The 27,949-nt window shown below is 46.6% G+C and overlaps 1 protein-coding gene and 3 non-coding genes across 4 annotated transcripts in view; all 4 read right to left on the reverse strand.

The window, feature by feature from the left end:
• LOC140460055 (uncharacterized) overlaps positions 1–27,949 on the reverse strand; it is a 92,170-nt gene that overhangs the window by 6,483 nt on the left and 57,738 nt on the right. The window lies entirely within an intron of this gene.
• trnak-cuu (transfer RNA lysine (anticodon CUU)) lies at positions 16,793–16,866 on the reverse strand. Its single transcript has one exon. It is a non-coding gene; the product is annotated as a tRNA-Lys (tRNA).
• Positions 17,736–17,825, reverse strand: trnap-ugg (transfer RNA proline (anticodon UGG)). Its single transcript is given in 2 exon segments — positions 17,736–17,771; positions 17,790–17,825. It is a non-coding gene; the product is annotated as a tRNA-Pro (tRNA).
• Positions 23,519–23,608, reverse strand: trnap-ugg (transfer RNA proline (anticodon UGG)). Its single transcript is given in 2 exon segments — positions 23,519–23,554; positions 23,573–23,608. It is a non-coding gene; the product is annotated as a tRNA-Pro (tRNA).

Below are 27,949 nucleotides of genomic sequence, written 5' to 3' on the forward strand. Positions count from 1 at the left end.
AGTGATTAACGGCTCCATTTCGGAATGGCAGGCAGTGACCAGTGGGGTACCGCAGGGATCCATGCTGGGACCGCAGCTTTTTACAATATATGTAAATGATATAGAAGATGGTATCAGCAATAACATTAGCAAATTTGCTGATGATACAAAGCTGGGTGGTAGGGTGAAATGTGATGAGGATGTTAGGAGATTACAGGGTGACCTGGACAAGTTGGGTGAGTGGGCAGATGCATGGCAGATGCAGTTTAATGTGGATAAATGTATGGTTATCCACTTTGGTGGCAAGAACAGGAAGGCAGATTACTACCTCAATGGTATCAAATTAGGTAAAGGGGCAATACAGAGAGATCTGGGTGTTCTTGTCCACCAGTCAATGAAGGCAAGCATGCAGGTACAGCAGGTCATGAAGAAGGCTAATAGCATGCTGGCCTTCATAACAAGAGGGATTGAGTATAGAAGCAAAGAGTTGCTTCTGCAGCTGTCCAGGCCCTGGTGAGACCACACCTGGAGTACTGTGTACAGTTCTGGTCTCCAAATTTGAGGAAAGACATTCTGGCTATTGAGGGAGTGCAGCGTAGGTTCACGAGGTCAATTCCTGGAATGGCAGGATTGCCTTACACGGAAAGACTGAAGCGACTGGGCTTGTATACCCTTGAGTTTAGAAGACTGAGAGGGGATCTGATTGAAACGTATAGGATTATGAAAGGATTGGACACTCTGGCAGGAGGAAACATATTTCCGCTGATGGGGGAGTGCCGAACCAGAGGACACAACTTAAAAATATGGGGTAGACCATTTAGGACAGAGATGAGGAGAAACTACTTCACCCAGAGAGTGGTGGCTGTGTGGAATGCTCTGCCCCAGAGGGCAGTGGAGGCCCAGTCTCTGGATTCATTTAAGAAAGAATTGGATAGAGCTCTTACAGATAGTGGAGTCAAGGGTTATGGAGATAAGGCTGGAACAGGATACTGATTGGGAATGATCAGCCATGATCATATTGAATGGCGGTGCAGGTCGAAGGGCTGAATGGCCTACTCCTGCATCTCTTGTCTATTGATCCACTTGCGACTCCACTTTCAAGGAACTATGAACCTGCTCTCCAAGGTCTTTTTGTTCTGCTTCACTCCCCAGGACCTTAGAATTGGGTGTATAAGTCCTGCCCTGATTTGCCTTACCAAAGCGATAAATCTCATACTCATCTAAATTAAACTCCATCTGCCACTCCTTGGCCCATCAGCCTACCTAATCAATTCTAATTTATGTCAAACTTTCTTTCCTCTCTCATTCCCAGAAAGCTGAAAATCTCCATCCCTCAGACTCTCACTTTGCTGAAACTAATTCCTCTGTACCTCATCCTGAAGGATCTGGTCCATGCTGATTAAGAGGCCCACACTCAGGGCGGGGGGGATCTAATTGAAACAGACAGAATACTGAACAGCCAGGACAGAGTGGACATTGACAAGATGTCTCCATTGGTAGGAGAGACTAGAACTTGAGGGCACAGCCTTCGAGTAAGGGGAAGACTTTTCAGAGTGGAGATAAGAAGAAATGTCTTCAGCCAGAGAGTGCTGAATCTATAAAATTCATTGCCACAAGAGGCCAGGTCACCGAGTATATTTAAGACTGAGAGAGATATCTTCTTGAGTATCAAGGGAATCGAAGGTAATGGGGAGAAAGCAGGGGAATGAGTTTGAGAAATTTATCAGCCATGATTGAATGGTGGAGCAGACTCGATGCGTTGAATGGTGTAATTTCTGTTCTCATGTCTTATGGTCTCACACAGTGTGACAGAATTGGGAGCAGGGTTGGACCATTTGGTTTTTCGAGCCTGCACCAGCACTGAACAGATCATAACTGGATAGGAATATACTTACATCTGGGTGGATAGTTTGAGATGTTTTTCACTGGAGTGTAGGAGGTTGAGAGGTGACTTTATAGAGGATTATAAGATCTTGAGGGGTATAGATGAGGTGACCAGCAGGTATCCTTTCCCTAGGGTGGGGGTTTCAAGATGAGGGAGCAAATTTTGAAGGTGAGAGGAGAAAGATTTTAATAAGATATGAGGAGAACCTTTTTTTTAAGAAAGTGGTTTGTGTGTGGAATCAATGTCCAGAGGAAGTAGTGGATGCAGGTACAGTAACAATGTTTAAAAGACATTTTGATAAGTACATTAATAGGAAGGGTTCGGAGGGATATGGGCCAATCACTGGCAAATGGACCAGTTTAATTTGAGAACATAGCATGGACTAGTTGGACTGAAGGGTCTGTTTCTGTGCTGTATGATCCTGTAGCTGTTCTCTGGTGGGGTGTGAAAACCAATTTCTTGGAGATCCAAGATGGCCGTGGTCTGAGAGGTCTGCTGTGTTGGGCTCTGTGCCATATCCTATGGCAATGTGGACGCTTAGTGAACATCTGGAGCTGCTAAAATTGTGGTTTGACAGCTTTAAGACCAGGATGAAAGCAAATGAAGGAAAGGGGCCAAAAGGAGTGCAGCAGGCAGGGCACTCCCCTACTGCATCGGGGGTGCCTGGAGCCATTGCTCAAACTCCCAGGGCAGTCCCTTTGGATTTAATGGGGCAGCAGTAGTTACTCTCGGAGTTTAGCAAACTCTGAGAAAAGATTGAAGCAGCGGTGGAACCACTATCTGCCACGCTGGAAAAGCATGAGCAGGAAATTCAAATGTTGGACCGAAGAGAATAGGCAGCGGAGGAGAGGACCATGGTGGAGGTCTCAGGAGGAAGGATCCAAACGCTGGAAAACCAGGTTCGGGTCCTTCAGGAGCAAGTGGACGACCTGGAAAACAAAAGGAGAAAAAGCTTACAGCTCGTGGGTCTTCCGGAACATGAGGAAGGCGAAGACCTCATTGGAATCCTGGAGAAGTGGTTCCTGAAGTTCTTGGGGCTGGAGTTGGAGTCGAGCCTGTTGAGTTTGGAGCGGGCCCACTGGATTGCAATGTGCAGGTCAGGACCCACGCCCCCGCACGGTCCTTGTGTGACTCCTGCATTATAAAGAAAAACAGTTAGTGACTGAAACAGCAAGAAGACTGGGAAGAGATCCACAGGCTTTGTGCATTAAAGGCTCAAGAATAATATCTTTTCAGGACTTCTCTGGAGCCAGAATTAAGAAGAGAAAGGGCTTTTGATGAAGTTAAGAGAAAATTAAGGGATCTGAACATTCAATGTTCCTTGAGGTCCCTGGCCGTGTTGCATTTTGCTCATGGGGGGACGGTATATCATTTTGATTCAGCAGAAAAGGCTAAGGACTTTGTGAATTCTCTGAATTCAAGGACTCAGGTCGGGATGGGGCCATCGATACAGACAATGGTACAGTTCTTTCTGCCCCTTCTTTTCTTTTCTCTCTCTCAATTTTTTTTGTGGTTATCGGCTTCTCCGTACTGCCTTGATGTAAAACCGGAATTATTTAGTATATTGGTCAGTTGTGCATTATGTGAGGACTTTTGTTTGAACTGCTGACCTTTTGGTTGTGGTTTGGGGGTGGCTATATCTGTGGTTAAGATGTATGGAGAAGGGGTGTGTGTGTGTGGCGGTGGGCGGAAATGGGCATCCATTTTTAACTCTCAGAATGTAAATAATGTGTTTTTTTTCATCTGTGAATTGCTTGCGGTTAGGGCACGGCCTCAGTTGGAAGGATCCAGGATGTTAGCTGTGGGCAAGGTGGGGTGGGGTTGTGGGGGAGTTATGATAGGGTATTCTTCTCCTTTAGCTCTAAGAGTAGAGGAGTGGCTACACTGATAAGAAGGAACCTTCCTTTCCAGGTAGTTGAGAAAATTAAGGACGAACTTGGACAGTTCGTCATTCTTAAAGCTCAACTACATGGAGAAGAGTATGGCGTCCTGAATGTGTATCTCCTCCCCACCCCCCCAACGTGTACCCTCTTACATTTCTAACTGATGGAGTTGCTAAATTAATGAGTCTTGGGGTGCACAGCACGATTATAGGAGGGGATTTTAATCTCCTCATAGATCCTGAGGTAGACAGGGTGACAAGGGGCCTGGCATGTATGACTGCACGATCTAAGCAGTAGGTGGACATGATTAGTTTGATTAGTTTCCCTACAGTGTGGAAATGGGCCCTTCGGCCAAACAAGTCCACACTGACCCTCTGAAGAGTAATCCACCCAGACCCATTTCCCTCTGACTAATGCACCTAACACCATGGGCAATTTAGCATGGCCAATTCACCTTACCTGTACATCATTGGACTGTGTCAGGAAACCAGAGCACCCGCAGGAAACCCACGCAGAGATGGGAAGAATGTGCAAACTCCACACACAGTCGTCCAAGGCCGGAATCGGACCTTGGTCCCTGGTGCTGTGAGGCAGCAGAACTAGCCACTGAGCCACCGTGCTGCCCCAGTGTGAGGAGTTGGGGTTAGTGGATGTGTGGGGTCACCTCCACCTGAATGGAAGAGACTTCACTTTGTATTCCAACCAACACAAGTGCCACACGCGAGTTGACATGTTTTTATGCCATCAGATATTTTGGATAGAACACTGGCTTGTAAAATTGGGAATATAGCTGTCTCAGACCACGTGCCAGTGTATTTAGATGGTAAAATCAAGGGTTGTGGAATGGATGCACGGCACTGGTGCACAGACCCATTCCTGTTAAGGAATGGCAAATTCGTTGAGTACATCAGAAGAAAGTTCAGGGTCTTCTGGGATATCAACTCTGGTAAGGACAGTAATCCGGCAATACTGTGGGAGGCCACTGAGGCATATTTATGAGGCCTAGTTATTTCATATTAAACAACTAGAAGGAAGCAGAGAGAGGAGCAACAAGAGATGCTGAGGAAGTGTATTATACTAGGACTTCACTGGTCAAGCTGCAGCTCTCAGGGTTGCTCTCGACAGGTGGCAAAAAAGGGTCTCCTTTGCCAAACAAAGATTGTTTGAATTTGGAGAATCTGCCCCTCCCCAGTATAAAGGCGGAACAGGTTTCCCTGTTGAATGGGCCTATGACGATACAGGAGTCATTTTCTCGATTGATTCAAACAATTAATTTATTTGGCTGTTTTTCGGGCTACAGGATCAACTTTACAAAATCGGGAGCCATGCCGGTGGGGGGATTAGTGGAGGTGTCTGATCTGAAGGATGGAATGCAGTTCCTGTTTAGACGGTTGTCAAAAGGATTTTTGTATTTGAGAATTTTTATTACTCCTGCCTTCTACCAGCTGTATAAAGCTAACTATGTACAATGACTGCAGAGGATAAAGCAGGATTTGCAGCAGTGGAAGAGATTACCGTTATCATGGTTAGGCCGAATAGCCTGTTGTACCCCTTGAGAATGCTCCCGTTGTTGCTACCCAGATGAGTATTACGGAGTCTCAACGGTTGGCTCGGTTCTTTTATTTGGTGTCGCAGGCACACCCGAATTAAGTTTACCAAATTGCAGCTCTCGCAGGGTGAGGGAGTGGGGTGAACCTTCTGGACTTGAAGAGACATCAAATGTGCACTTTGTTCCCATATCTGGGTGGCGGGGCATTGGGGTTATTCAGGGTCAATTTGGCTTGATGTTGAGGCCTCGCAGTTGCGTTGTTCCCTAATTATTTATGGATAAGATGAAATCCATGACCGAGCAGTGTAAGAGTCCAATCATTTTAAATACGGTGAAAACCTGGAGGATAATGAGGCAAGATGAGGGCAATTGGCTTAAGACCTCACTGTTTACCCCATTGGTGCGATCCCAAGGATTTAAACCTGGGGCAATGGACTCCGGCTTTCGGTCATTGGAGAATAAGGGAATCTCCTGTCTGGGAGATTTATTCAAGGGGGAGGTCTTGATGTCATTTAGCCAGCTAAGTCAGAAATATGGATTGTTCCTATTCCGGTACTTTCAGATAAGGGTTATATGCAGAAAAAGACAATGGTCCAGCTCAGCTTTACAGGTCAGACGTGGAGAAAAAGTACTCCAGTGTGCTGGTGTTCTTTTAGTCAGTACTTTGTATTATTTACAAAAGGGACGTGCCTTCGGGGACGTGGAGGGAACCTGTAGGACGTGGAATCAGGAACTCAGATGATACTTCACTGGAAGTATGGAAAAGAAATATGGGAAAATGTAAGGAATATTTCAATACGTAACAAAACACAGGCCATGAAATTGAAGATTTTACACAGGGCTCATATGGCGCCAGAGAGGCTAGCTAAGTTCAAGAGAAGCATATCACCAGGTTGTCCCAAATGTAAAATTATTATACGCACTCTCACACACTGCTATTGGTCATGTTTTAAGATCCAGACTTACTGGAGTGCTATAGTAAGGGACCCGAAGGACATTCTCGGGATTGAAGTTAAAGTGGATCTGGCATTTCTTCTTCTGGGGTTAGCAAATTTGCCCTCTCCTGGGGAAACATGTGAAGAGACTGTGTAACATTCTTACCCACAATGCAAGGAAGAACATTTTAATGAAATAGACATTGGAAAAAACCCCAAGTCTTACGGGGTGGCGTCAGCTAGTGATGGAGCATTCCCCCAAGACTACCACATGAATATGGTGCACCACAGAACAGGGCAGTTTTACAAGACGTGGCAATCCTTTCTAAATGATATGGGTGCAGACTTATTAGCAATATTGATTAGGGCCGTGGTATGCCATGGGAATCAGTTTGGGCACGAGTGGGGCCCTGGGAAGGGAGGCTGGGGGAAAAGAATATGGGTACAATAACTGGAGCTTCCAGGGACGAGACCCTCAGTGGAGCTGTAGTAAGTGAAATAGAATAAAATAATGTGATGTAATTTAATTTGAATTCAGTTTAATTTAATATTTTTAAAATTTGATTGTAGTTTAGTTTAAGCTAAGTAGGTACAGTTGTTCTGGTAGAATAGTAGTTAGTTCATTATTAGTAGTATCATGATATGACATTGTTGTACTGCCTCTCTCTTTCTGTATTTTGGTATTGTTCTTTTTTGTCTATAGATGTTTTATAAAAGATTTGAAAAAGTTTCTAATAAAATATTTAAAAAAACATTTCCTTGCCTTCCCCCATAACTACTTTGAACATTCAAAAGTCAGATAAGCTCAGCTTTGAATATATTCAATGACCCCCTAACTGCAGGAAGACATCCCCACTTCTGAACTCAATTCCTCTTGCTAATACACCACTTGCCTTGCTCATTGCTTGCTGCACTTGTCTGACAACTGGCATTGACTGGGATAGAAAGCCTGAGTAGAAGGTAGCTGAAGCACCTTTGTACGTCCACACATCATTCCTGATGAATGGTTTTTGCCCAAAACATTGACTGCCCTGCACCACGGATGCTGCCTGATCTGTTGTGCTTTTCCAGCGCCACATATTTTGACTCTGATCTCTAGCGTCTGCAGTTCTCATTTGTTCCACATCCCAATATAACACCATTTAAACAATGCGTCTCCTTTCTGTTTTTATTTCACAGGAAAGACTATAACTTCATACTGTGTAACTGCATTTGCCATGTGTTTGCCAATTAAGACACAGACCTGAACCAACTTTGCTGCAAGTCAAGAACTGGCACGGTGGCACAGTGGTTAGCACTGCTGCCTCACAGCGCCGGAGACCCGGGTTCAATTCCCGCCTCAGGCGACTGTGTGGAGTTTGCACATTCTCCCCGTGTCTGCGTGGGTTTTCTCTGGGTGCTCCGGTTTCCTCCCACAATCCAACGATGTGCCGGCTAAATTGCCCGTAGTGTTAGGTAAGGGGTAGATGTAGATGTAGATTTAGGGGTATGGGTGGGTTACGCTTTGGCGGGGCGGTGTGGACTTGTTGGGCCGAAGGGCCTGTTTCCACACTGTAAGTAATCTAATCTAAATTTTTTTTCCCTGGAAAGGGAGATGGTCCAGGTGAATTTGAGGTCGGGGTGAAAGGTATTGATAAAGATGACGAACTGTTCAAACTCCTTCTAAACTGAACTCCAGAATGAAAAAATAAAATGGAAAAGGGGGGTGAGAAAAGAGTGTGTTGTACTCACAGATGTTGGACAGAGGAAAGTTGCAGTCTGAGGTGAAGCTCAATCTTCATTCAGAGAGAGAACAGCAACTACAGCTTCACAAATTCATGGTCTAATGTCCGCATTCAGAGAATAGGGGCGTTCTCAATGGCAGGAAGACCACACTCCTTCCGGTCTTCTGGCGCTTTCTATTGGTCCATCAAAAGAACGTCGCGTACTGTTTCCGCTGTCAGGTAGGAGCATGCGCACTATTTTGCTGACACCGGTGTACATGCGCAGTGCTTGCTGACACCGAGAAGCATGCGTAGTCTGTCTTGTGAAGGTGGTGTAAATGACATATTTTCAGTCTAAATGCTAATAGGAGAGAAAAAAAGACTGGTGCCACAAATTTGTTTTCCCGAGACTCAACATTTTATTGTTTTTGAATTTTGTCTGGCTGCTCAATTTTGTCTGTCTTTTCCCCAGGTTAGAGGAAGTACAAAACAAGAGGGGCATCGGCTTAGGGTGAGAGGGGAAAGATTTAAAAGGGACAAAAGGGATAAATATTCACGCAGAGCGTAGTACGTGTATGGAATGAGCTGCCAGAGGCCGTGTGTCAAGGCTGGTACATTTACAACATGTAAAAGCCTTCTGGATGGGTTCTGGAAAGGCCTCTATATGAATAGGAAGGGTTGAGAGAGATATGAGCCAAATACTGGCAAACAGATCACCAGATGAATTTAGGATATATGGTCGGCGTGGACCAAAAGGTTTGTTTCTGTGCTCTGCAATTCTATGACTCTATTTCTACATATTCTGAACCAATTTCACAAGACTAGGAATAGGTCATTCCTCCCTCACAGCCTGTTCTCAACTGTGGCTTAACTGCAAGTTTCAGAAAGATGTCTACAGTTTTTTTTAAAGCAATTGAATATGCTGTCAGACTTTATTGATGTTTCTAAATACATCATTTTAGCTATTCTCAATGTTTTACAGATCAGCCATTTCGCTGGCTCAGTGGTTAGCGCTCCTGCCTCATACTGCAAGGGCCCGGATTCGATCCCACCGTCTGGCGACTGTCTGTGTGGGATTTGCACATTCCTTTGCCCTCCTTTCAGTGCTCCAGTTTCCGGCGATGGTCGCAAAGATGGGCAGATTAGGGTGGATAGTCCGTGCTAAATTGCCCCACAGTGTGCAGAGATGTGTATGGGGTGGGTCTGGGTGGGATGCTTTTCGGAGAGTCAGTGCGGACTCGATGAGCCAAATCTCCTTCTCCCACACTGTAGGGATTCTATGATTACAAGAGTTGTCAAACCAGCAATCTAAATTGGTGAAGTATAAGACCAGGAGCCAATCTTTAAGCAGTTTTCCATTCATTCACAGAGGGAAATTTTAGAATTGTATCACTTTGAGCTCTACTCCCACCTCACTGTCAATAAATGTCTTTTTATCTGTCCTCAATCATACAATCAATCTGTCCCTCCTTAACCTTGATTTTTTTAAAGTTAGCAGATTTCTTCCTTTAGATAAACCTTATCAATCAAAACACAAAACAATGTTTCAAACCTAATTAAAGATTTTTAAAGTTCTATATGAATCTTCTGGGATCCCCAGTAATCACCTCATATGAGCTGTTATCTTCATCAAATAATCTGACAATTATTGACTGCTATCAACCTCTTCCGTCCCAGGAAATTTCCTTTCTCTGCAAAGTTTGGTTCATGTTGGCAAGTTCAATTCTCCTCCATTTCCCAGGAACACACTTTATAACGTTTTACATTCTCAGTATCTGTTTAACGTTCAGTGGGAAAACTGTTTTCAGTCTCACAGTAAAACAGTATTCCTCCAAAATGTTTTTGAGGATTGCACTCCTCCCACAAGAGCTGGCGGTTCCACAGTTAAAATGCTATTACCAGCAGTTTTTCTTATTTACCCACCTTCCCAGGATACAGGATTTCTCTCACCAGAAACTGTGCCCCCTGAAAAAAATCCAGCAGGAAGATCATTGTGCAGTGATCAGTGAAAATGTCTCATTTGGGTCACCCAATGATAGAAATGGAAGAACCTGCCTCTTCAAGGGAGATATCCAGCTGGCCTTCTGTTGGTGCTTGCTTGGTTGTCTTTGCTGTTTCCCCTCTAATTGTTCAAAATGTCTGGTTTTATACCCCAAAACATCAGATCATTTCATTGGTTTGGTGTCATTCCAAACTGTAAAATTCAAATTCGATAGGATTTTGGTATCAGGAGCATACTTTAAACTGATTGGCCAAATTGGAATTTGTTTTTTGTTCCATGGCAACACAACTCCAGCTATTTGTTTCAACCAAACGTTACATTTTTAAATTATTCAGCACGCTTTGTGCTTTCAGTCAGTCCTTGCTCGTTTCCTCTCTGTCAAAAGGTACACTATACACCTACACCTTCATTACACCATCCAAATGTTTTTTTAAATGTTGTAACTATACCTGCGTCTATCACTTCTGGAAGTTCGTTCACTCACAAACTAACATCTGTGTAAAAACGTTATCCCTCAGGTTCCTTTTAAAATCTCTCTCCTCTCACCTTAAAAAAAAAAGTCCCCTAGTTTTTAATTCTCCTTCACTAAACGAACAGACAGTTGCTAATCACTTTACCGACAACCTTCATGATTTTGTAAATTTCTACAAGGTCACCCTCAACCTCCTACGCTCCAGTGAAAAAGGTCCAAGCCCCTCCTTATAACCTGAACCCTTCAGTCCTGGCAACATCCTGGGAAAGCTTTTCCACACCCTCTCCAATAGTATTCTTCCTATAACAGGGCGACCAGGACTGTACTCAGTACACTAAAAGTGGCCTCATCAACATCCTGTACAACCTCAACATGACGTCCCAACTCCAACACTCAATGGTGTGAAAAATGAAAGCAAGTGTGCTAAACACCACCTTAACCACCCTGTCTACCGGTGATGAAACTTTCAAAGAACTATGTACCTGAAACTTCCCCTCCACCCCCCCCCCCAAAAAAAAACAGGTCTCTCTGTTCTCCAACAAGACCCAGGGCCCTACCATTTACTGTACAAGTCTTGTCCTTGTTTGTTTTACCAAAATGCAACCCCTCGCTTTTATCCACACGGTCTCTCTCAGGTACACACACAAATACAGCCTTTCACAGCCTTACACTCCATCACACTTACACTTTACCAAGTTAAAAATCACACAACACCAGGTTATAGTCCAACAGGTTTTATTGGAAGCATTAGCGTTCGGAGCACCGCTCCTTAATCAGGTGGTTGTGGAGGACACAATTATAAGACGCAGAATTTATAACAAAAGTTTACAGTGTGATGAAGCTGAAATTATACATTGAAAAATACCTTGATTGTTTGTTGACTCTTTCATCTGTTCGAATACCATGATAGTTTCACTTTTCTCATATGTAAATCGCAAAACTTATTAAAATTTACATAAGTTACATTTTCAGGTTAACTGTAACAATTGATGTTAGCTAACACCAATTGTTACAGTTAACCTGAGAACATTTAAGAGGCATTTGGATGGGTATATGAATAGGAAGGGTTTGGAAGGATATGGGCAGGGTGCTGGCAGGTGGGAGTGGATTGGGTTGGGATATCTGGTCGGCATGGACAGGTTGGACCGAAGGGTCTGTTTCCATGCTGTACATCTCTATGACTCTATTTACATATCAAAGAAGTGAAAATATCATGGTTTATGAACAGATGAAAGACTCAACAAACAATCAAGGTATTTTTCTACGTACAATTTCAGTTACATCACACTGTAAATTTTTGCTATAAATTCTGTGCCTTACAATTGTGTTCTCCACAACCACCTGATGATGGAACAGCGCTCCAAAAGTTAGTGCTTTCAATTAAACCTATTGGACTATAACCTGGTGTTGTGTGATTTTTAACCTTGTACACCCCAGTCCAACACCGGCATCTCCAAATTATGACACTTTACCAAGCATACCAACACACACTCTCTTATGCACACACAAGTCTATGGGGTGAATTCGGATTTTCAGAATTATATTTGCAGATACATTCAGTTTTCCTCAAAAAGTGCGCAATCTGCAGGCAGTCAAGCCATGTCATATTTTATAAATCCCTACTTTGAAAATACAACCAGTCTAACTCAAGATTGGGATGCAGACAGTCTCAAACCTCACACCTTTAATGCATTGACTGAGCTGAGATGTCACCTCTTTTTATAAAACCTGAAGTTATCTGGAGAATGTGACTTAAAAGTAGTTCTGGGATTTACATATTAATGAACAGAAACTAAAAGTGGCCTCATCAACATCCTGTACAACCTCAACATGACGTCCCAACTCCAACACTCAACGGTGTGAAAAATGAAAGCAAGTGTGCTAAACACCGTCCCTGAACCATCCAGACTGACGTAGATTCTAGGAGCAGAGCTTGTCTCTCATGGATGAGAGGGAGTGTATGAAACCACAGAGAAAGCTGGGACCCACTGGAATTGTATCCCTTCCTCAGTCTCTCTATGTTTTTCCTTAACTTCTGTTTTTCTGACACTTCACCCTTTTCTCGCTCACTCTGTGTCTCTCTTTCTTCTTGTCTTCCACTCCCATCCGTCTGTCCTATGGGTTCAGGGCCTGAAATCCGCCATGTCCTGTTCTCTCCGATTCACGTAATGTTATCTTTTGCAGCCTTCCCGTCTAAGGGCGCACTGTTCTGCACCTCGCCTTCTCATTTCCTTCCCAAAACACTCAACATAAATATTTCACATTGATATACTGGCCCAATATGCACATTTGAGATGACACACTCGTGGAGGTCTGCGGGGTCTTCTCCTGTTCTCTGTACCCTATGTTGAGGAGGGCAATGCTTGTCACTGGTCACTCAGGTGTCAGAGAAAAGTTTCGAAACAAAAAGGTTAAATTTTCTGCCATTGGAGAGGGCCCGGTTCCTGGACACGGGACAAACGACAGCAGCGAAACAGAATGAGAAGCACCTATTCTGGAAATTGTTTGCCTGACCCCATGAAAAGCAGACAACTTCGCAGTTGGAGGGAGAGCAGCAAATACACCACCCCTGTGCGGGGTTGAATCACCAACCTCCCGGTAAACTGCTGAACGCACAGCCCAACGGTGCGATAGAGAAATGTGACTGCGCCGGCTGCACCATCGCTTAGGGGAGGCTATCAGTGAATTCATAATTCAGCCTCACCGCCGAGAATTACATTGGTCGTCTATAAGTCTTACTTTTCCATAATAAAGCCTGGGACATTCATTGTGGAGAGATGAGATCGAATTGAACTACACACATTGATGAGAGATACAGCGGGTGGGAAGGATCCATTCCCATGCGTAGAGAGATTAATAATCAGGGCCGAAAATAAGGAGCCACTTCAAGAAATATGTCCCTTACGTTAGACATTAATTCAATTCCGAAAACCCTCTGTGGAGAAGATTTCCATTTGGGGAACATTTTCCTGACCCCATTAAAAGCGCACACCTTCGAAGCCAAAGAAGAGCATCAAACACACCGCCCCTGGGTGGGCTAGAAGCACCAACCGTTCGGTTAACAGCCGAACGCGCTGACGAATTGCGCCACAGAGACATTCGAAGACACGGGCTGCACCATCGCTTAATGATTTTATAATTCAGCCTACCCGCCAGGAATTACAATTGTCGTCTATCAGTTTTACTTTTCCATAATCAAGCCTGGGAGATCTCTTGTGGAGATACCGGGGACAGTCTGCAGACACATCCATGTCACGAGGAACTAGCTTTCTTACTCCGGGGCCGGCGCCCTTCCAGCCTTTCAGCGTTTTGCCTGTTCCCGAGTTCTCTCCTTGGCTCGCAGGGGAGAAGGGGTTTGAATTCCTGATGTGCAGGAAGGACAATTCTTTCAATGTCTCAGATCAGTTCATGTGCCGAGAACATCAGAATCAACCTCCCGGCCTCTTCAACAAAGGGACGGTGTCTGGACTGTTTCTGCTCAATCGGACAGGTCATCTTTCATTCTCCTCTAAATCCGCTTCCCAAAGTGTTTCTAAAGGTTCACAAAGCTGGAGACTGGGATTTCTGTTTTGCTTCATGAACATTTGAACATTTTTCCATTTCCTAACTGACAATATTTTGCCAAAATCTCTTCCAATTGTACGTCTTGCCTCATGTCTAGGGATGAGGAATTTCCATTTTGGGGAGACATTCCCAAGGTGGAGAATGTTCGCTTTGGAGCAAAGAAGGATAACTGGAGATTTCCTGGGGCTGTTGGTCATGATGGGAGAAGAAGCGGTGGGAATGGGCAGTTTAATGATCAGAAGAACCAATTGCCACTGACCAGAGTCAGTTACCTGAGGACAGGGATTGAAGTTCTTGAATGAAAAGCAGCACTTGTGCCTAATAAACACAGAGAATACTGCAGAAAGCCAACGGGTCGAGCAGCATCTGTGGAAAGGGAAACAGAGCTGACGTTGTGAGTCTGGGACGTTGTTTGTTCAGAACCCGAGTTTCCTGCATGGCAATCAATTCCCAGACATGAGAAAACGGGTCTTTATTGAGACGGGTTTTGTGAAGTTTGAGCGATAATGCAACCAACAAGAAGTCATTTAAAATCGCCAGCGAAGAAAGCATAGCCAGCAGGTTACCACCCTGGGCGGGGGAGCCCCAAAGGATCTCTACGCCAACACCTTAAGTGTTCGGCCACAACTACACGCCCAAAGTTGTGGTCTAAACTTTCTCATGGAATATTTCTAACAGGAATGGTGAGTATTGGGATTGTCCTGTCCGCGCCATAGTCCCAACGTTTCCTGTTCCCCTGGATTTGATCAGGACAGAGGAGGCTGATGGGAGATCGAATTGAACGAAACACATTGATGAGAGATGGAGCGGTTGGGAAGGATCCATTCCCATGCGTAGAGAGATTAATAATCAGGGCCGAAAATAAGGAGCCACTTCAAGAAATGTGGGGTTCATTCAGCAAAGCTAATGTAGAACTGTTCACAGAAAATTGTGATGAAAGTCTCTCGAGTTACTTTGATGAGAAGTGTTGATGATGCTAATACAATCGATAGGATGAACGTAGATTGGTAAATGTATTTGGTGACAGTTCTGTTCTAGCCCTGTGAGCGAAACCTGGATCTGAAGGAGTATAAGGGACATTAACAACATCGATCTGAAATTGGACACGTGACAAGGAACAGAGCCATCATTAACAGTTGGCTTTTGAACTGGAGAAGGTTTCTCGTGAAATTAGCTTGAGGCTTGAGGTATGCAAGGCCAAGATAATTTAGGTAAAACACAGAAACGCTATCCTCATTAGCAGACAGTGAAAGGATTACAAGACACAAATTAAACATTTTCGACAAGTGATACAGGGGACTGGGAAGATAAGTATTATAAACTGTGAACAGCAAAGTTCTGGAGCACAACACTGACATTCAAAGACCGAAAACATCCAGGTCCTGATTAATCAGATTGCATTGTGGTGCTTTTTTTGCAAAACATCCACTTGCAATGTCCTACAAGAGTGACAAAACCCATCCCTCTCAGCCCAGGATAGAAAATCCGAAGGGATGAACGTTTGCTGATTTTCTGAAGATTCACAGAGCTTAGACGGGGTTTTGGTGATTGTTTCTTTTCCACTCCCAGGAGCCGCAGTGGTTGAGGCGTTGAGTTGGGGAGAATAAAATGTGCCCGTGAGCAGAATGTGGGGCTATTTCAGCTTCCCCTCATCTGACTGCGCTGTGAGTTGTCCCTCAGATGTTTTCAGGGACATTTACTGACGCGAGACAGTGAAAGGATTCTCATTCCCGCAGATCGGGAATTCAAACCGTATGCCGGCTTCAGGACAATGAGAAAGATTAATTGGGGTGTGTGAACAAGCTGTGAGCTGCATTTCAAACAGGTAGGTGGAGTCAGATGCATCATCCATTGCGCCCCGGTCCTGTGCGTATCTCACGCCACCATGCTGCAGAGTTCTGACGTTAACACTGACATGCGCAGCAATGGGAACATTCACAATGTGAACAACCAAAGATAATCACCGTCACTGACTCCCCTCCACAGGCTCAACTTTGTGAAGCAGTATCTTTCACTGGCAAAGGAAACACCCTTGTCCTCAGGTGCCTGCTTCATTTCGATCACGATTTCAAGCCCCTCACTGTTCTAGTCTCATTTCCAAACACTTTGCTCATAGCCTCAAAAGAAGCTCTGCGGGTATCGGCTTGTTCCACCTGAACAGGCAGTGGGTTGCAGATTCCCACCAGTCCCAATTTGAGTGAAATATTTTTCGCCCTCCACTTATTTGAATCTTAAAGAAGAAGCCGGGGAGCAAGCTCCCTTTCTTTTCGACGACATTTCTCATTTTGTACTGGGAAGGGTTCACACCTGCGTGGGGAAACCGCAATGGATTTCAAGTCCATCGCATTAACCACTCGGCCCACGAATACAGAACCACACTGACAGCTTGACTTCCCAGGTCATTCTGCCTGTGGAGCTGAGAAAGAGTGAATCATCGCAGAGTTTTTGAATCCAATCACTTCACAGTGATTCGAAAGGGTTAAATATCTGCACATGATGTTTGCAGATATTTAGGTGTTTCACCCCAAAAGATGAAATGAACTTTCAGTTAGAAATTGCAGGAGGAACTCAGCAGGTCCGGCAACATCTGTGGAAAGAGAATCAGAGGCAACATTTCAAAATTCTGTTTTCTCCGACAGGTACTGTCAAACCTGCCGAGTTTCTCTTTTGGTCTGGTCTTCTCGGCAGACGCAGTCCCTTCCGTTAGGCATTAATTCAATTCAGAAACCCCTTGGTGGAGAAGATTTCCGTTTGGGGAACATTTTCCTGACCCCATTAAAAGCGCACACCTTCGAAGTCAAAGAAAGGCAGCGAACACACCGCCCCTGGGTGGGCTCGAACCACCAACCTTTCGGTTAAGGGCCGAACGCGCTGACGAATTGCGCCACAGAGACAGTCACAAGCACGGGCTGCACCATCGCTTAATGATTTTATAAATCAGCCTCCCCGCCTAGAATTACAATTGTCGTCTATCTGTTTTACTTTTCCATAATCAAGCCTGGGAGATCTCTTGTGGAGATACCGGGGACAGTCTGCAGACACATCCATGTCACGAGGAACTAGCTTTCTTACTCCGGGGCCGTCGCCCTTCCAGCCTTTCAGTGTTTTGCCTGTTCTCGAGTTCTCTCATTGGCTCGCAGGGGAGAAGGGGTTTGAATTCCTGATGTGCAGGAACGACAAATCTTTCAATGTCTCAGATCAGTTCATGTGCCGAGAACATCAGAGTCAACCTCCCGGCCTCTTCAACAAGGGGACGGTGTCTGGACTGTCTCTGCTCAATCGGACCGGTCATCTTTCATTCTCCTCTAAATCCGCTTCCCAAAGTGTTTCTAAAGGTCAGTGTCAGTTAGGGATTTACTGACCCCAACCACTCCCTGTACGAAAGCATTCTTCCTAATGTCACTTTCGGTTCTTTTACTCATGCCTTTAAAACTCTGCCGAATCGTTGCCGATCCTTTCAGGCGTGGGAACATTTTGACTACATTACTTTCTCTGTCTAGACTTCGCATGACTTGAAAAGTTTCAATCAGGCCAGTATTCAAACTTCCGTACTCCGAAGAGAGCTGTCCCAAATTTCCAATCGACCCTCATCGCTGACATCCCTCAAACACTGCACCACTCACGTCAACTTATTCAACGCTATCTCCAATCATTTCACTTCGCTGCTTTCTGTCCCATTGGTCCTCCAGGGAGCCCAACCCAGTTTTACGAAGGTGCTTTTTGAGAAAATTAAACAAGCACTTTCACGCGATTCACGAAACTCGGGCTCGTCCGGGATTTGAACCCGGGACCTCTCGCACGCCTGCGTCGACAAAGACCCAAAGCAAGAATCATACCCCTAGACCAACGAGCCACACGGTCGGCGTGCCGGCGTCCCTGCCCCCGCCCTACCGCTTGAACCAGCTGAGTCTTGCTCAGAGTAAAGTTCCAGTTGACATTGAACAGGCTGGGGCTGTTTTCTCTGGAACGTCGGAGGTTGGAGGGTGACTTTATGGAGGTTTACAAAATTATGAGGGGCATGGATAGGATAAGTAGGCAAAGTCTTTTCCCTGGGGTCGGGGAGTCAAGAACTAGAGGGCTTTAGGGTTTAGGGTGAGAGGGGAAAGATATAAAAGAGACCTAAGGGGCAACCTTTTCACGCAGGGGGTGGTGCGTATATGGAATGGGCTGCCAGAGAAAGTGGCGGAGATTGGTACAATTGCAACATTTAAGAGGCGTTTGGATGGATATATGAATAGGAAGGGTTTGGAGGTATATGGGCCGGGTGCTGGCAGCTGGGATTAGATTGGGGTGGGATATCTGGTCGGCATGGACGGGTTGGACCGAAGGGTCTGTTTCCATGCTGTACATCTCTATGACTGTATGAACAGCTGCTTCTCATTCTGTCTCTCTGCTGCCGTTTGCCCGTCCCCAGGAACCGGGCCCTCTCTACTGGCAGAAAAGTAAACCGTTTTCTTTCTCAACTTTTCTCTGACACCGGAGTGACCAGTGACAAATATTGCCCTCCTCAACATAGGGCACAGAGAACAGGAGAAGACCCCGCAGACCTCCACGGGTGTGTCATCTCAACTCTGCATACTGGGCCTGTGTATCAATGTGAAATATTTACGTCGAAGATTTTTGGGAAGCAGATGATACGGCGAGGTGCACAACAGTGCGCCGTTATACGGGAAAGCTGCTAACCTCGACATTGAGTGAATAGGGAAGATGGTTTCCCTTCTGGGTTATGCTCCCATCGCGCACCGGCAGACATATCGCCGACGAACAAATATTAACTCTGTCTAAATTGCCAAATTCTGTTTTTCCGAACTGTGATTTCACTCAGAAGCACAATTTACCTGCTCCCTCCAAAATATCCTTCCAGGCTCGAACATACATTCCAGGTGAAGCAGCACTTTACCTGCACATTTGCCGCAACCTAGTCTACGGCATTCGCTGCTCACAGTGTCGTTTCCCCAATGGAGCACCAAGTACAAACTGGATGACTGCTTCGCAGAACATCTCGGTTCTGCCCGCAAAAAAAGGATCTGAGCTTCTGCTTTCCTGCCACTTTAACACGCCACCATGTTCCCTGGCCAACATCTCTGTCTCAGGCTTGCAGCAGTGTTCCAGCAAAGCTCAGCTCCAGACAGAAGAACACCGCCTCATATTCCACTTCAAAACCCTACAGCCCTCCGGTCTTCAAGATCGAGTTCCATGACTTTAGGGCCTGAAATCCCCCATGTCCTTGACCCCCTACCACACACATACGAGCCCTTGTTATCACATAGTCTGCTACGACACACTACTTATTGTTAGCCACTAACGGTCTCCATTAACAGTTATTCACCCTCCCACACGGATCGTTATTCACTCCTTTGTCCCTCCTATTGTTCTCTCTCTGAGCTGGCGGGAAAGAGAGCAGCGTACACTGGAGACTCTGAGCCAGCTGAAACTTGCTCAGTGTGAAATACATTCCACTTTGCTCCAAGAATTGCAAGCAGCAAAGAGTTTCCAGAACATCTGCTTGTCATTCTGTCCCCGGGATGCGGTTTCTGACATGCGGATCGTCTTGTCATTCACGTCGGAACGGACTTGGCGAACTACTGCAGGGAAGGCACGAAACCACAAGGTATGCGTTTCAATGTTATCAGTTCATTGGCATCTCAGAGAAGTGGTTTTGCGATTCAGTTCATAGGAAAGCGACGAAGAACAGGAGAAGACCACTCAGACCTCCAAAAGCACCTTACTTGAACGGTTTGAAAGGCAAGGTGCTAAACAAACAGAGTACTATCGCAAAGGCAAGTCGCTCAAGGAGGCACTGAACAATAGCAGAGGATGGTTTCGACTCACCGACCTCTGGGTTATGGGCCCAGCACGCTCCCGCTGCGCCACTCGGCTCGGACGCACAGCGTGACGCTCCACAGGTCCCTTCAGCCTTTCGTCTGGCGCGTGGCATGCACGTTCGAGACTGATGTCAAAGGTCCTCACTGCTGTCGTCTTCTCTGGCGTTGCGCAGACGTATGGAGGCTGTGTAAATATAAACTTTTTCTAACTTCCCACATTCTCTTGTGATTTCACTCTGAATAGACGCCATGCGGCCCACCTTCGCTCTGCTGGGTCGACACAGTAAGTAAACGTGGGTCTCTATTCGTATCATTCTCTTGCCTTCTCCATGTAATTCTGCACATTGTTACTTTAAACATGATCACCGAATTCCCGTTTGCGTCTAATGAATCTGCCTCTTTGTCAGTGTCAGTTAGGGATTTACTGACCCCAACCACTCCCTGTACGAAAGCGTTCTTCCTAATGTCACTTTCGGTTCTTTTACTCATGCCTTTAAAACTCTGCCGAATCGTTGCCGATCCTTTCAGGCTTGGGAACATTTTGACTACATTACTTTCTCTGTCTAGACTTCGCATGACTTGAAAAGTTTCAATCAGGCCAGTATTCAAACTTCCGTACTCCGAAGAGAGCTGTCCCAAATTTTCAATCGACCCTCATCGCTGACATCCCTCAAACACTGCACCTCTCACGTCAACTTATTCAACGCTATCTCCAATCATTTCACTTCGCTGCTTTCTGTCCCATTGGTCCTCCAGGGAGCCCAACCCCGTTTTACGAAGGTGCTTTTTGAGAAAATTAAACAAGCACTTTCACGCGATTCACGAAACTCGGGCTCGTCCGGGATTTGTACCCGGGACCTCTCGCACGTCTGCGTCGACAAAGACCCAAAGCGAGAATCATACCCCTAGACCAACGAGCCACACGGTCGGCGTGCCGGCGTCCCTGCCCCCGCCCTACCGCTTGAACCAGCTGAGTCTTGCTCAGAGTAAAGTTCCAGTTGACATTGAACAGGCTGGGGCTGTTTTCTCTGGAACGTCGGAGGTTGGAGGGTGACTTTATGGAGGTTTACAAAATTATGAGGGGCATGGATAGTATAAGTAGGCAAAGTCTTTTCCCTGGGGTCGGGGAGTCAAGAACTAGAGGGCTTTAGGGTTTAGGGTGAGAGGGGAAAGATATAAAAGAGACCTAAGGGGCAACCTTTTCACGCAGGGGGTGGTGCGTATATGGAATGGGCTGCCAGAGAAAGTGGCGGAGATTGGTACAATTGCAACATTTAAGAGGCGTTTGGATGGATATATGAATAGGAAGGGTTTGGAGGTATATGGGCCGGGTGCTGGCAGCTGGGATTAGATTGGGGTGGGATATCTGGTCGGCATGGACGGGTTGGACCGAAGGGTCTGTTTCCATGCTGTACATCTCTATGACTGTATGAACAGCTGCTTCTCATTCTGTCTCTCTGCTGCCGTTTGCCCGTCCCCAGGAACCGGGCCCTCTCTACTGGCAGAAAATTAAACCGTTTTCTTTCTCAACTTTTCTCTGACACCGGAGTGACCAGTGACAAGTATTGCCCTCCTCAACATAGGGCACAGAGAACAGGAGAAGACCCCGCAGACCTCCACGGGTGTGTCATCTCAACTCTGCATACTGGGCCTGTGTATCAATGTGAAATATTTACGTCGAAGATTTTTGGGAAGCAGATGATACGGCGAGGTGCACAACAGTGCGCCTTTATACGGGAAAGCTGCTAACCTCGACATTGAGTGAAGAGGGAAGATGGTTTCCCTTCTGGGTTATGCTCCCATCGCGCACCGGCAGACATATCGCCGACGAACAAATATTAACTCTGTCTAAATTGCCAAATTCTGTTTTTCCGAACTGTGATTTCACTCAGAAGCACAATTTACCTGCTCCCTCCAAAATATCCTTCCAGGCTCGAACATACCTTCCAGGTGAAGCAGCACTTTACCTGCACATTTGCCGCAACCGAGTCTACTGCATTCGCTGCTCACAGTGTCGTTTCCCCAACGGAGCACCAAGTATAAACTGGATGACTGCTTCGCAGAACATCTCGGTTCTGCCCGCAAAAAAAGGCCCTGAGCTTCTGCTTTCCTGCCACTTTAACACGCCACCATGTTCCCTGGCCAACATCTCTGTCTCAGGCTTGCAGCAGTGTTCCAGCAAAGCTCAGTTCCAGACGGAAGAACACCGCCTCATATTCCACTTCAAAACCCTACAGCCCTCCGGTCTTCAAGATCGAGTTCCATGACTTTAGGGCCTGAAATCCCCCATGTCCTTGACCCCTACCACACACATACGAGCCCTTGTTATCACATAGTCTGCTACGACACACTACTTATTGTTAGCCACTAACGGTCTCCATTAACAGTTATTCACACTCCCACACGGATCGTTATTCACTCCTTTGTCCCTCCTATTGTTCTCTCTCTGAGCTGGCGGGAAAGAGAGCAGCGTACACTGGAGACTCTGAGCCAGCTGAAACTTGCTCAGTGTGAAATACATTCCACTTTGCTCCAAGAATTGCAAGCAGCAAAGAGTTTCCAGAACATCTGCTTGTCATTCTGTCCCCGGGATGCGGTTTCTGACATGCGGATCGTCTTGTCATTCACGTCGGAACGGACTTGGCGAACTACTGCAGGGAAGGCACGAAACCACAAGGTATGCGTTTCAATGTTATCAGTTCATTGGCATCTCAGAGAAGTGGTTTTGCGATTCAGTTCATAGGAAAGCGACGAAGAACAGGAGAAGACCACTCAGACCTCCAAAAGCACCTTACTTGAACGGTTTGAAAGGCAAGGTGCTAAACAAACTGAGTACCATCGCAAAGGCAAGTCGCTCAAGGAGGCACTGAACAATAGCAGAGGATGGTTTCGACCCACCGACCTCTGGGTTATGGGCCCAGCACGCTCCCGCTGCGCAACTCGGCTCGGACGCGCGGCGTGACGCTCCACAGGTCCCTTCAGCCTTTCGTCTGGCGCGTGGCATGCACGTTCGAGACTGATGTCAAAGGTCCTCACTGCTGTCGTCTTCTCTGGCGTTGCGCAGACGTATGGAGGCTGTGTAAATATAAACTTTTTCTAACTTCCCACATTCTCTTGTGATTTCACTCTGAATAGACGCCATGCGGCCCACCTTCGCTCTGCTGGGTCGACACAGTAAGTAAACGTGGGTCTCTATTCGTATCATTCTCTTGCCTTCTCCATGTAATTCTGCACATTGTTACTTTAAACATGATCACCGAATTCCCGTTTGCGTCTAATGAATCTGCCTCTTTGTCAGTGTCAGTTAGGGATTTACTGACCCCAACCACTCCCTGTACGAAAGCATTCTTCCTAATGTCACTTTCGGTTCTTTTCCTCATGCCTTTAAAACTCTGCCGAATCGTTGCCGATCCTTTCAGGTGTGGGAACATTTTGACTACATTACTTTCTCTGTCTAGACTTCGCATGACTTGAAAAGTTTCAATTAGGCCAGTATTCAAACTTCCGTACTCCGAAGAGAGCTGTCCCAAATTTCCAATCGACCCTCATCGCTGACATCCCTCAAACACTGCACCACTCACGTCAACTTATTCAACGCTATCTCCAATCATTTCACTTCGCTGCTTTCTGTCCCATTGGTCCTCCAGGGAGCCCAACCCAGTTTTACGAAGGTGCTTTTTGAGAAAATTAAACAAGCACTTTCACGCGATTCACGAAACTCGGGCTCGTCCGGGATTTGAACCCGGGACCTCTCGCACGCCTGCGTCGACAAAGACCCAAAGCGAGAATCATACCCCTAGACCAACGAGCCACACGGTCGGCGTGCCGGCGTCCCTGCCCCCGCCCTACCGCTGGAACCAGCTGAGTCTTGCTCAGAGTAAAGTTCCAGTTGACATTGAACAGGCTGGGGCTGTTTTCTCTGGAACGTCGGAGGTTGGAGGGTGACTTTATGGAGGTTTACAAAATTATGAGGGGCATGGATAGTATAAGTAGGCAAAGTCTTTTCCCTGGGGTCGGGGAGTCAAGAACTAGAGGGCTTTAGGGTTTAGGGTGAGAGGGGAAAGATATAAAAGAGACCTAAGGGGCAACCTTTTCACGCAGGGGGTGGTGCGTATATGGAATGGGCTGCCAGAGAAAGTGACGGAGATTGGTACAATTGCAACATTTAAGAGGCGTTTGGATGGATATATGAATAGGAAGGGTTTGGAGGTATATGGGCCGGGTGCTGGCAGCTGGGATTAGATTGGGGTGGGATATCTGGTCGGCATGGACGGGTTGGACCGAAGGGTCTGTTTCCATGCTGTACATCTCTATGACTGTATGAACAGCTGCTTCTCATTCTGTCTCTCTGCTGCCGTTTGCCCGTCCCCAGGAACCGGGCCCTCTCTACTGGCAGAAAATTAAACCGTTTTCTTTCTCAACTTTTCTCTGACACCGGAGTGACCAGTGACAAGTATTGCCCTCCTCAACATAGGGCACAGAGAACAGGAGAAGACCCCGCAGACCTCCACGGGTGTGTCATCTCAACTCTGCATACTGGGCCTGTGTATCAATGTGAAATATTTACGTCGAAGATTTTTGGGAAGCAGATGATACGGCGAGGTGCACAACAGTGCGCCGTTATACGGGAAAGCTGCTAACCTCGACATTGAGTGAATAGGGAAGATGGTTTCCCTTCTGGGTTATGCTCCCATCGCGCACCGGCAGACATATCGCCGACGAACAAATATTAACTCTGTCTAAATTGCCAAATTCTGTTTTTCCGAACTGTGATTTCACTCAGAAGCACAATTTACCTGCTCCCTCCAAAATATCCTTCCAGGCTCGAACATACATTCCAGGTGAAGCAGCACTTTACCTGCACATTTGCCGCAACCTAGTCTACTGCATTCGCTGCTCACAGTGTCGTTTCCCCAACGGAGCACCAAGTATAAACTGGATGACTGCTTCGCAGAACATCTCGGTTCTGCCCGCAAAAAAAGGCCCTGAGCTTCTGCTTTCCTGCCACTTTAACACGCCACCATGTTCCCTGGCCAACATCTCTGTCTCAGGCTTGCAGCAGTGTTCCAGCAAAGCTCAGCTCCAGACGGAAGAACACCGCCTCATATTCCACTTCAAAACCCTACAGCCCTCCGGTCTTCAAGATCGAGTTCCATGACTTTAGGGCCTGAAATCCCCCATGTCCTTGACCCCCTACCACACACATACGAGCCCTTGTTATCACATAGTCTGCTACGACACACTACTTATTGTTAGCCACTAACGGTCTCCATTAACAGTTATTCACCCTCCCACACGGATCGTTATTCACTCCTTTGTCCCTCCTATTGTTCTCTCTCTGAGCTGGCGGGAAAGAGAGCAGCGTACACTGGAGACTCTGAGCCAGCTGAAACTTGCTCAGTGTGAAATACATTCCACTTTGCTCCAAGAATTGCAAGCAGCAAAGAGTTTCCAGAACATCTGCTTGTCATTCTGTCCCCGGGATGCGGTTTCTGACATGCGGATCGTCTTGTCATTCACGTCGGAACGGACTTGGCGAACTATTGCAGGGAAGGCACGAAACCACAAGGTATGCGTTTCAATGTTATCAGTTCATTGGCATCTCAGAGAAGTGGTTTTGCGATTCAGTTCATAGGAAAACGACGAAGAACAGGAGAAGACCACTCAGACCTCCAAAAGCACCTTACTTGAACGGTTTGAAAGGCAAGGTGCTAAACAAACAGAGTACCATCGCAAAGGCAAGTCGCTCAAAGAGGCACTGAACAACAGCAGAAGATGGTTTCGACCCACCGATCTCTGGGTTATGGGCCCAGCACGGTCCCGCTGCGCCACTCGGCTCGGACGCGCAGCGAGACGCTCCACAGGTCCCTTCAGCCTTTCGTCTGGCGCGTGGCATGCACGTTCGAGACTGATGTCAAAGGTCCTCACTGCTGTCGTCTTCTCTGGCGTTGCGCAGACGTATGGAGGCTGTGTAAATATAAACTTTTTCTAACTTCCCACATTCTCTTGTGATTTCACTCTGAATAGACGCCATGCGGCCCACCTTCGCTCTGCTGGGTCGACACAGTAAGTAAACGTGGGTCTCTATTCGTATCATTCTCTTGCCTTCTCCATGTAATTCTGCACATTGTTACTTTAAACATGATCACCGAATTCCCGTTTGCGTCTAATGAATCTGCCTCTTTGTCAGTGTCAGTTAGGGATTTACTGACCCCAACCACTCCCTGTACGAAAGCATTCTTCCTAATGTCACTTTCGGTTCTTTTCCTCATGCCTTTAAAACTCTGCCGAATCGTTGCCGATCCTTTCAGGCGTGGGAACATTTTGACTACATTACTTTCTCTGTCTAGACTTCGCATGACTTGAAAAGTTTCAATGAGGCCAGTATTCAAACTTCCGTACTCCGAAGAGAGCTGTCCCAAATTTCCAATCGACCCTCATCGCTGACATCCCTCAAACACTGCACCACTCACGTCAACTTATTCAACGCTATCTCCAATCATTTCACTTCGCTGCTTTCTGTCCCATTGGTCCTCCAGGGAGCCCAACCCCGTTTTACGAAGGTGCTTTTTGAGAAAATTAAACAAGCACTTTCACGCGATTCACGAAACTCGGGCTCGTCCGGGATTTGAACCCGGGACCTCTCGCACGCCTGCGTCGACAAAGACCCAAAGCGAGAAACATACCCCTAGACCAACGAGCCACACGGTCGGCGTGCCGGCGTCCCTGCCCCCGCCCTACCGCTGGAACCAGCTGAGTCTTGCTCAGAGTAAAGTTCCAGTTGACATTGAACAGGCTGGGGCTGTTTTCTCTGGAACGTCGGAGGTTGGAGGGTGACTTTATGGAGGTTTACAAAATTATGAGGGGCATGGATAGTATAAGTAGGCAAAGTCTTTTCCCTGGGGTCGGGGAGTCAAGAACTAGAGGGCTTTAGGGTTTAGGGTGAGAGGGGAAAGATATAAAAGAGACCTAAGGGGCAACCTTTTCACGCAGGGGGTGGTGCGTATATGGAATGGGCTGCCAGAGAAAGTGGCGGAGATTGGTACAATTGCAACATTTAAGAGGCGTTTGGATGGATATATGAATAGGAAGGGTTTGGAGGTATATGGGCCGGGTGCTGGCAGCTGGGATTAGATTGGGGTGGGATATCTGGTCGGCATGGACGGGTTGGACCGAAGGGTCTGTTTCCATGCTGTACATCTCTATGACTGTATGAACAGCTGCTTCTCATTCTGTCTCTCTGCTGCCGTTTGCCCGTCCCCAGGAACCGGGCCCTCTCTACTGGCAGAAAATTAAACCGTTTTCTTTCTCAACTTTTCTCTGACACCGGAGTGACCAGTGACAAGTATTGCCCTCCTCAACATAGGGCACAGAGAACAGGAGAAGACCCCGCAGACCTCCACGGGTGTGTCATCTCAACTCTGCATACTGGGCCTGTGTATCAATGTGAAATATTTACGTCGAAGATTTTTGGGAAGCAGATGATACGGCGAGGTGCACAACAGTGCGCCGTTATACGGGAAAGCTGCTAACCTCGACATTGAGTGAATAGGGAAGATGGTTTCCCTTCTGGGTTATGCTCCCATCGCGCACCGGCAGACATATCGCCGACGAACAAATATTAACTCTGTCTAAATTGCCAAATTCTGTTTTTCCGAACTGTGATTTCACTCAGAAGCACAATTTACCTGCTCCCTCCAAAATATCCTTCCAGGCTCGAACATACATTCCAGGTGAAGCAGCACTTTACCTGCACATTTGCCGCAACCTAGTCTACTGCATTCGCTGCTCACAGTGTCGTTTCCCCAACGGAGCACCAAGCATAAACTGGATGACTGCTTCGCAGAACATCTCGGTTCTGCCCGCAAAAAAAGGCCCTGAGCTTCTGCTTTCCTGCCACTTTAACACGCCACCATGTTCCCTGGCCAACATCTCTGTCTCAGGCTTGCAGCAGTGTTCCAGCAAAGCTCAGCTCCAGACGGAAGAACACCGCCTCATATTCCACTTCAAAACCCTACAGCCCTCCGGTCTTCAAGATCGAGTTCCATGACTTTAGGGCCTGAAATCCCCCATGTCCTTGACCCCCTACCACACACATACGAGCCCTTGTTATCACATAGTCTGCTACGACACACTACTTATTGTTAGCCAC

This window comes from Chiloscyllium punctatum, chromosome 36, assembly GCF_047496795.1.
Source record: "Chiloscyllium punctatum isolate Juve2018m chromosome 36, sChiPun1.3, whole genome shotgun sequence".
NCBI classification, from domain to species: domain Eukaryota; kingdom Metazoa; phylum Chordata; class Chondrichthyes; order Orectolobiformes; family Hemiscylliidae; genus Chiloscyllium; species Chiloscyllium punctatum.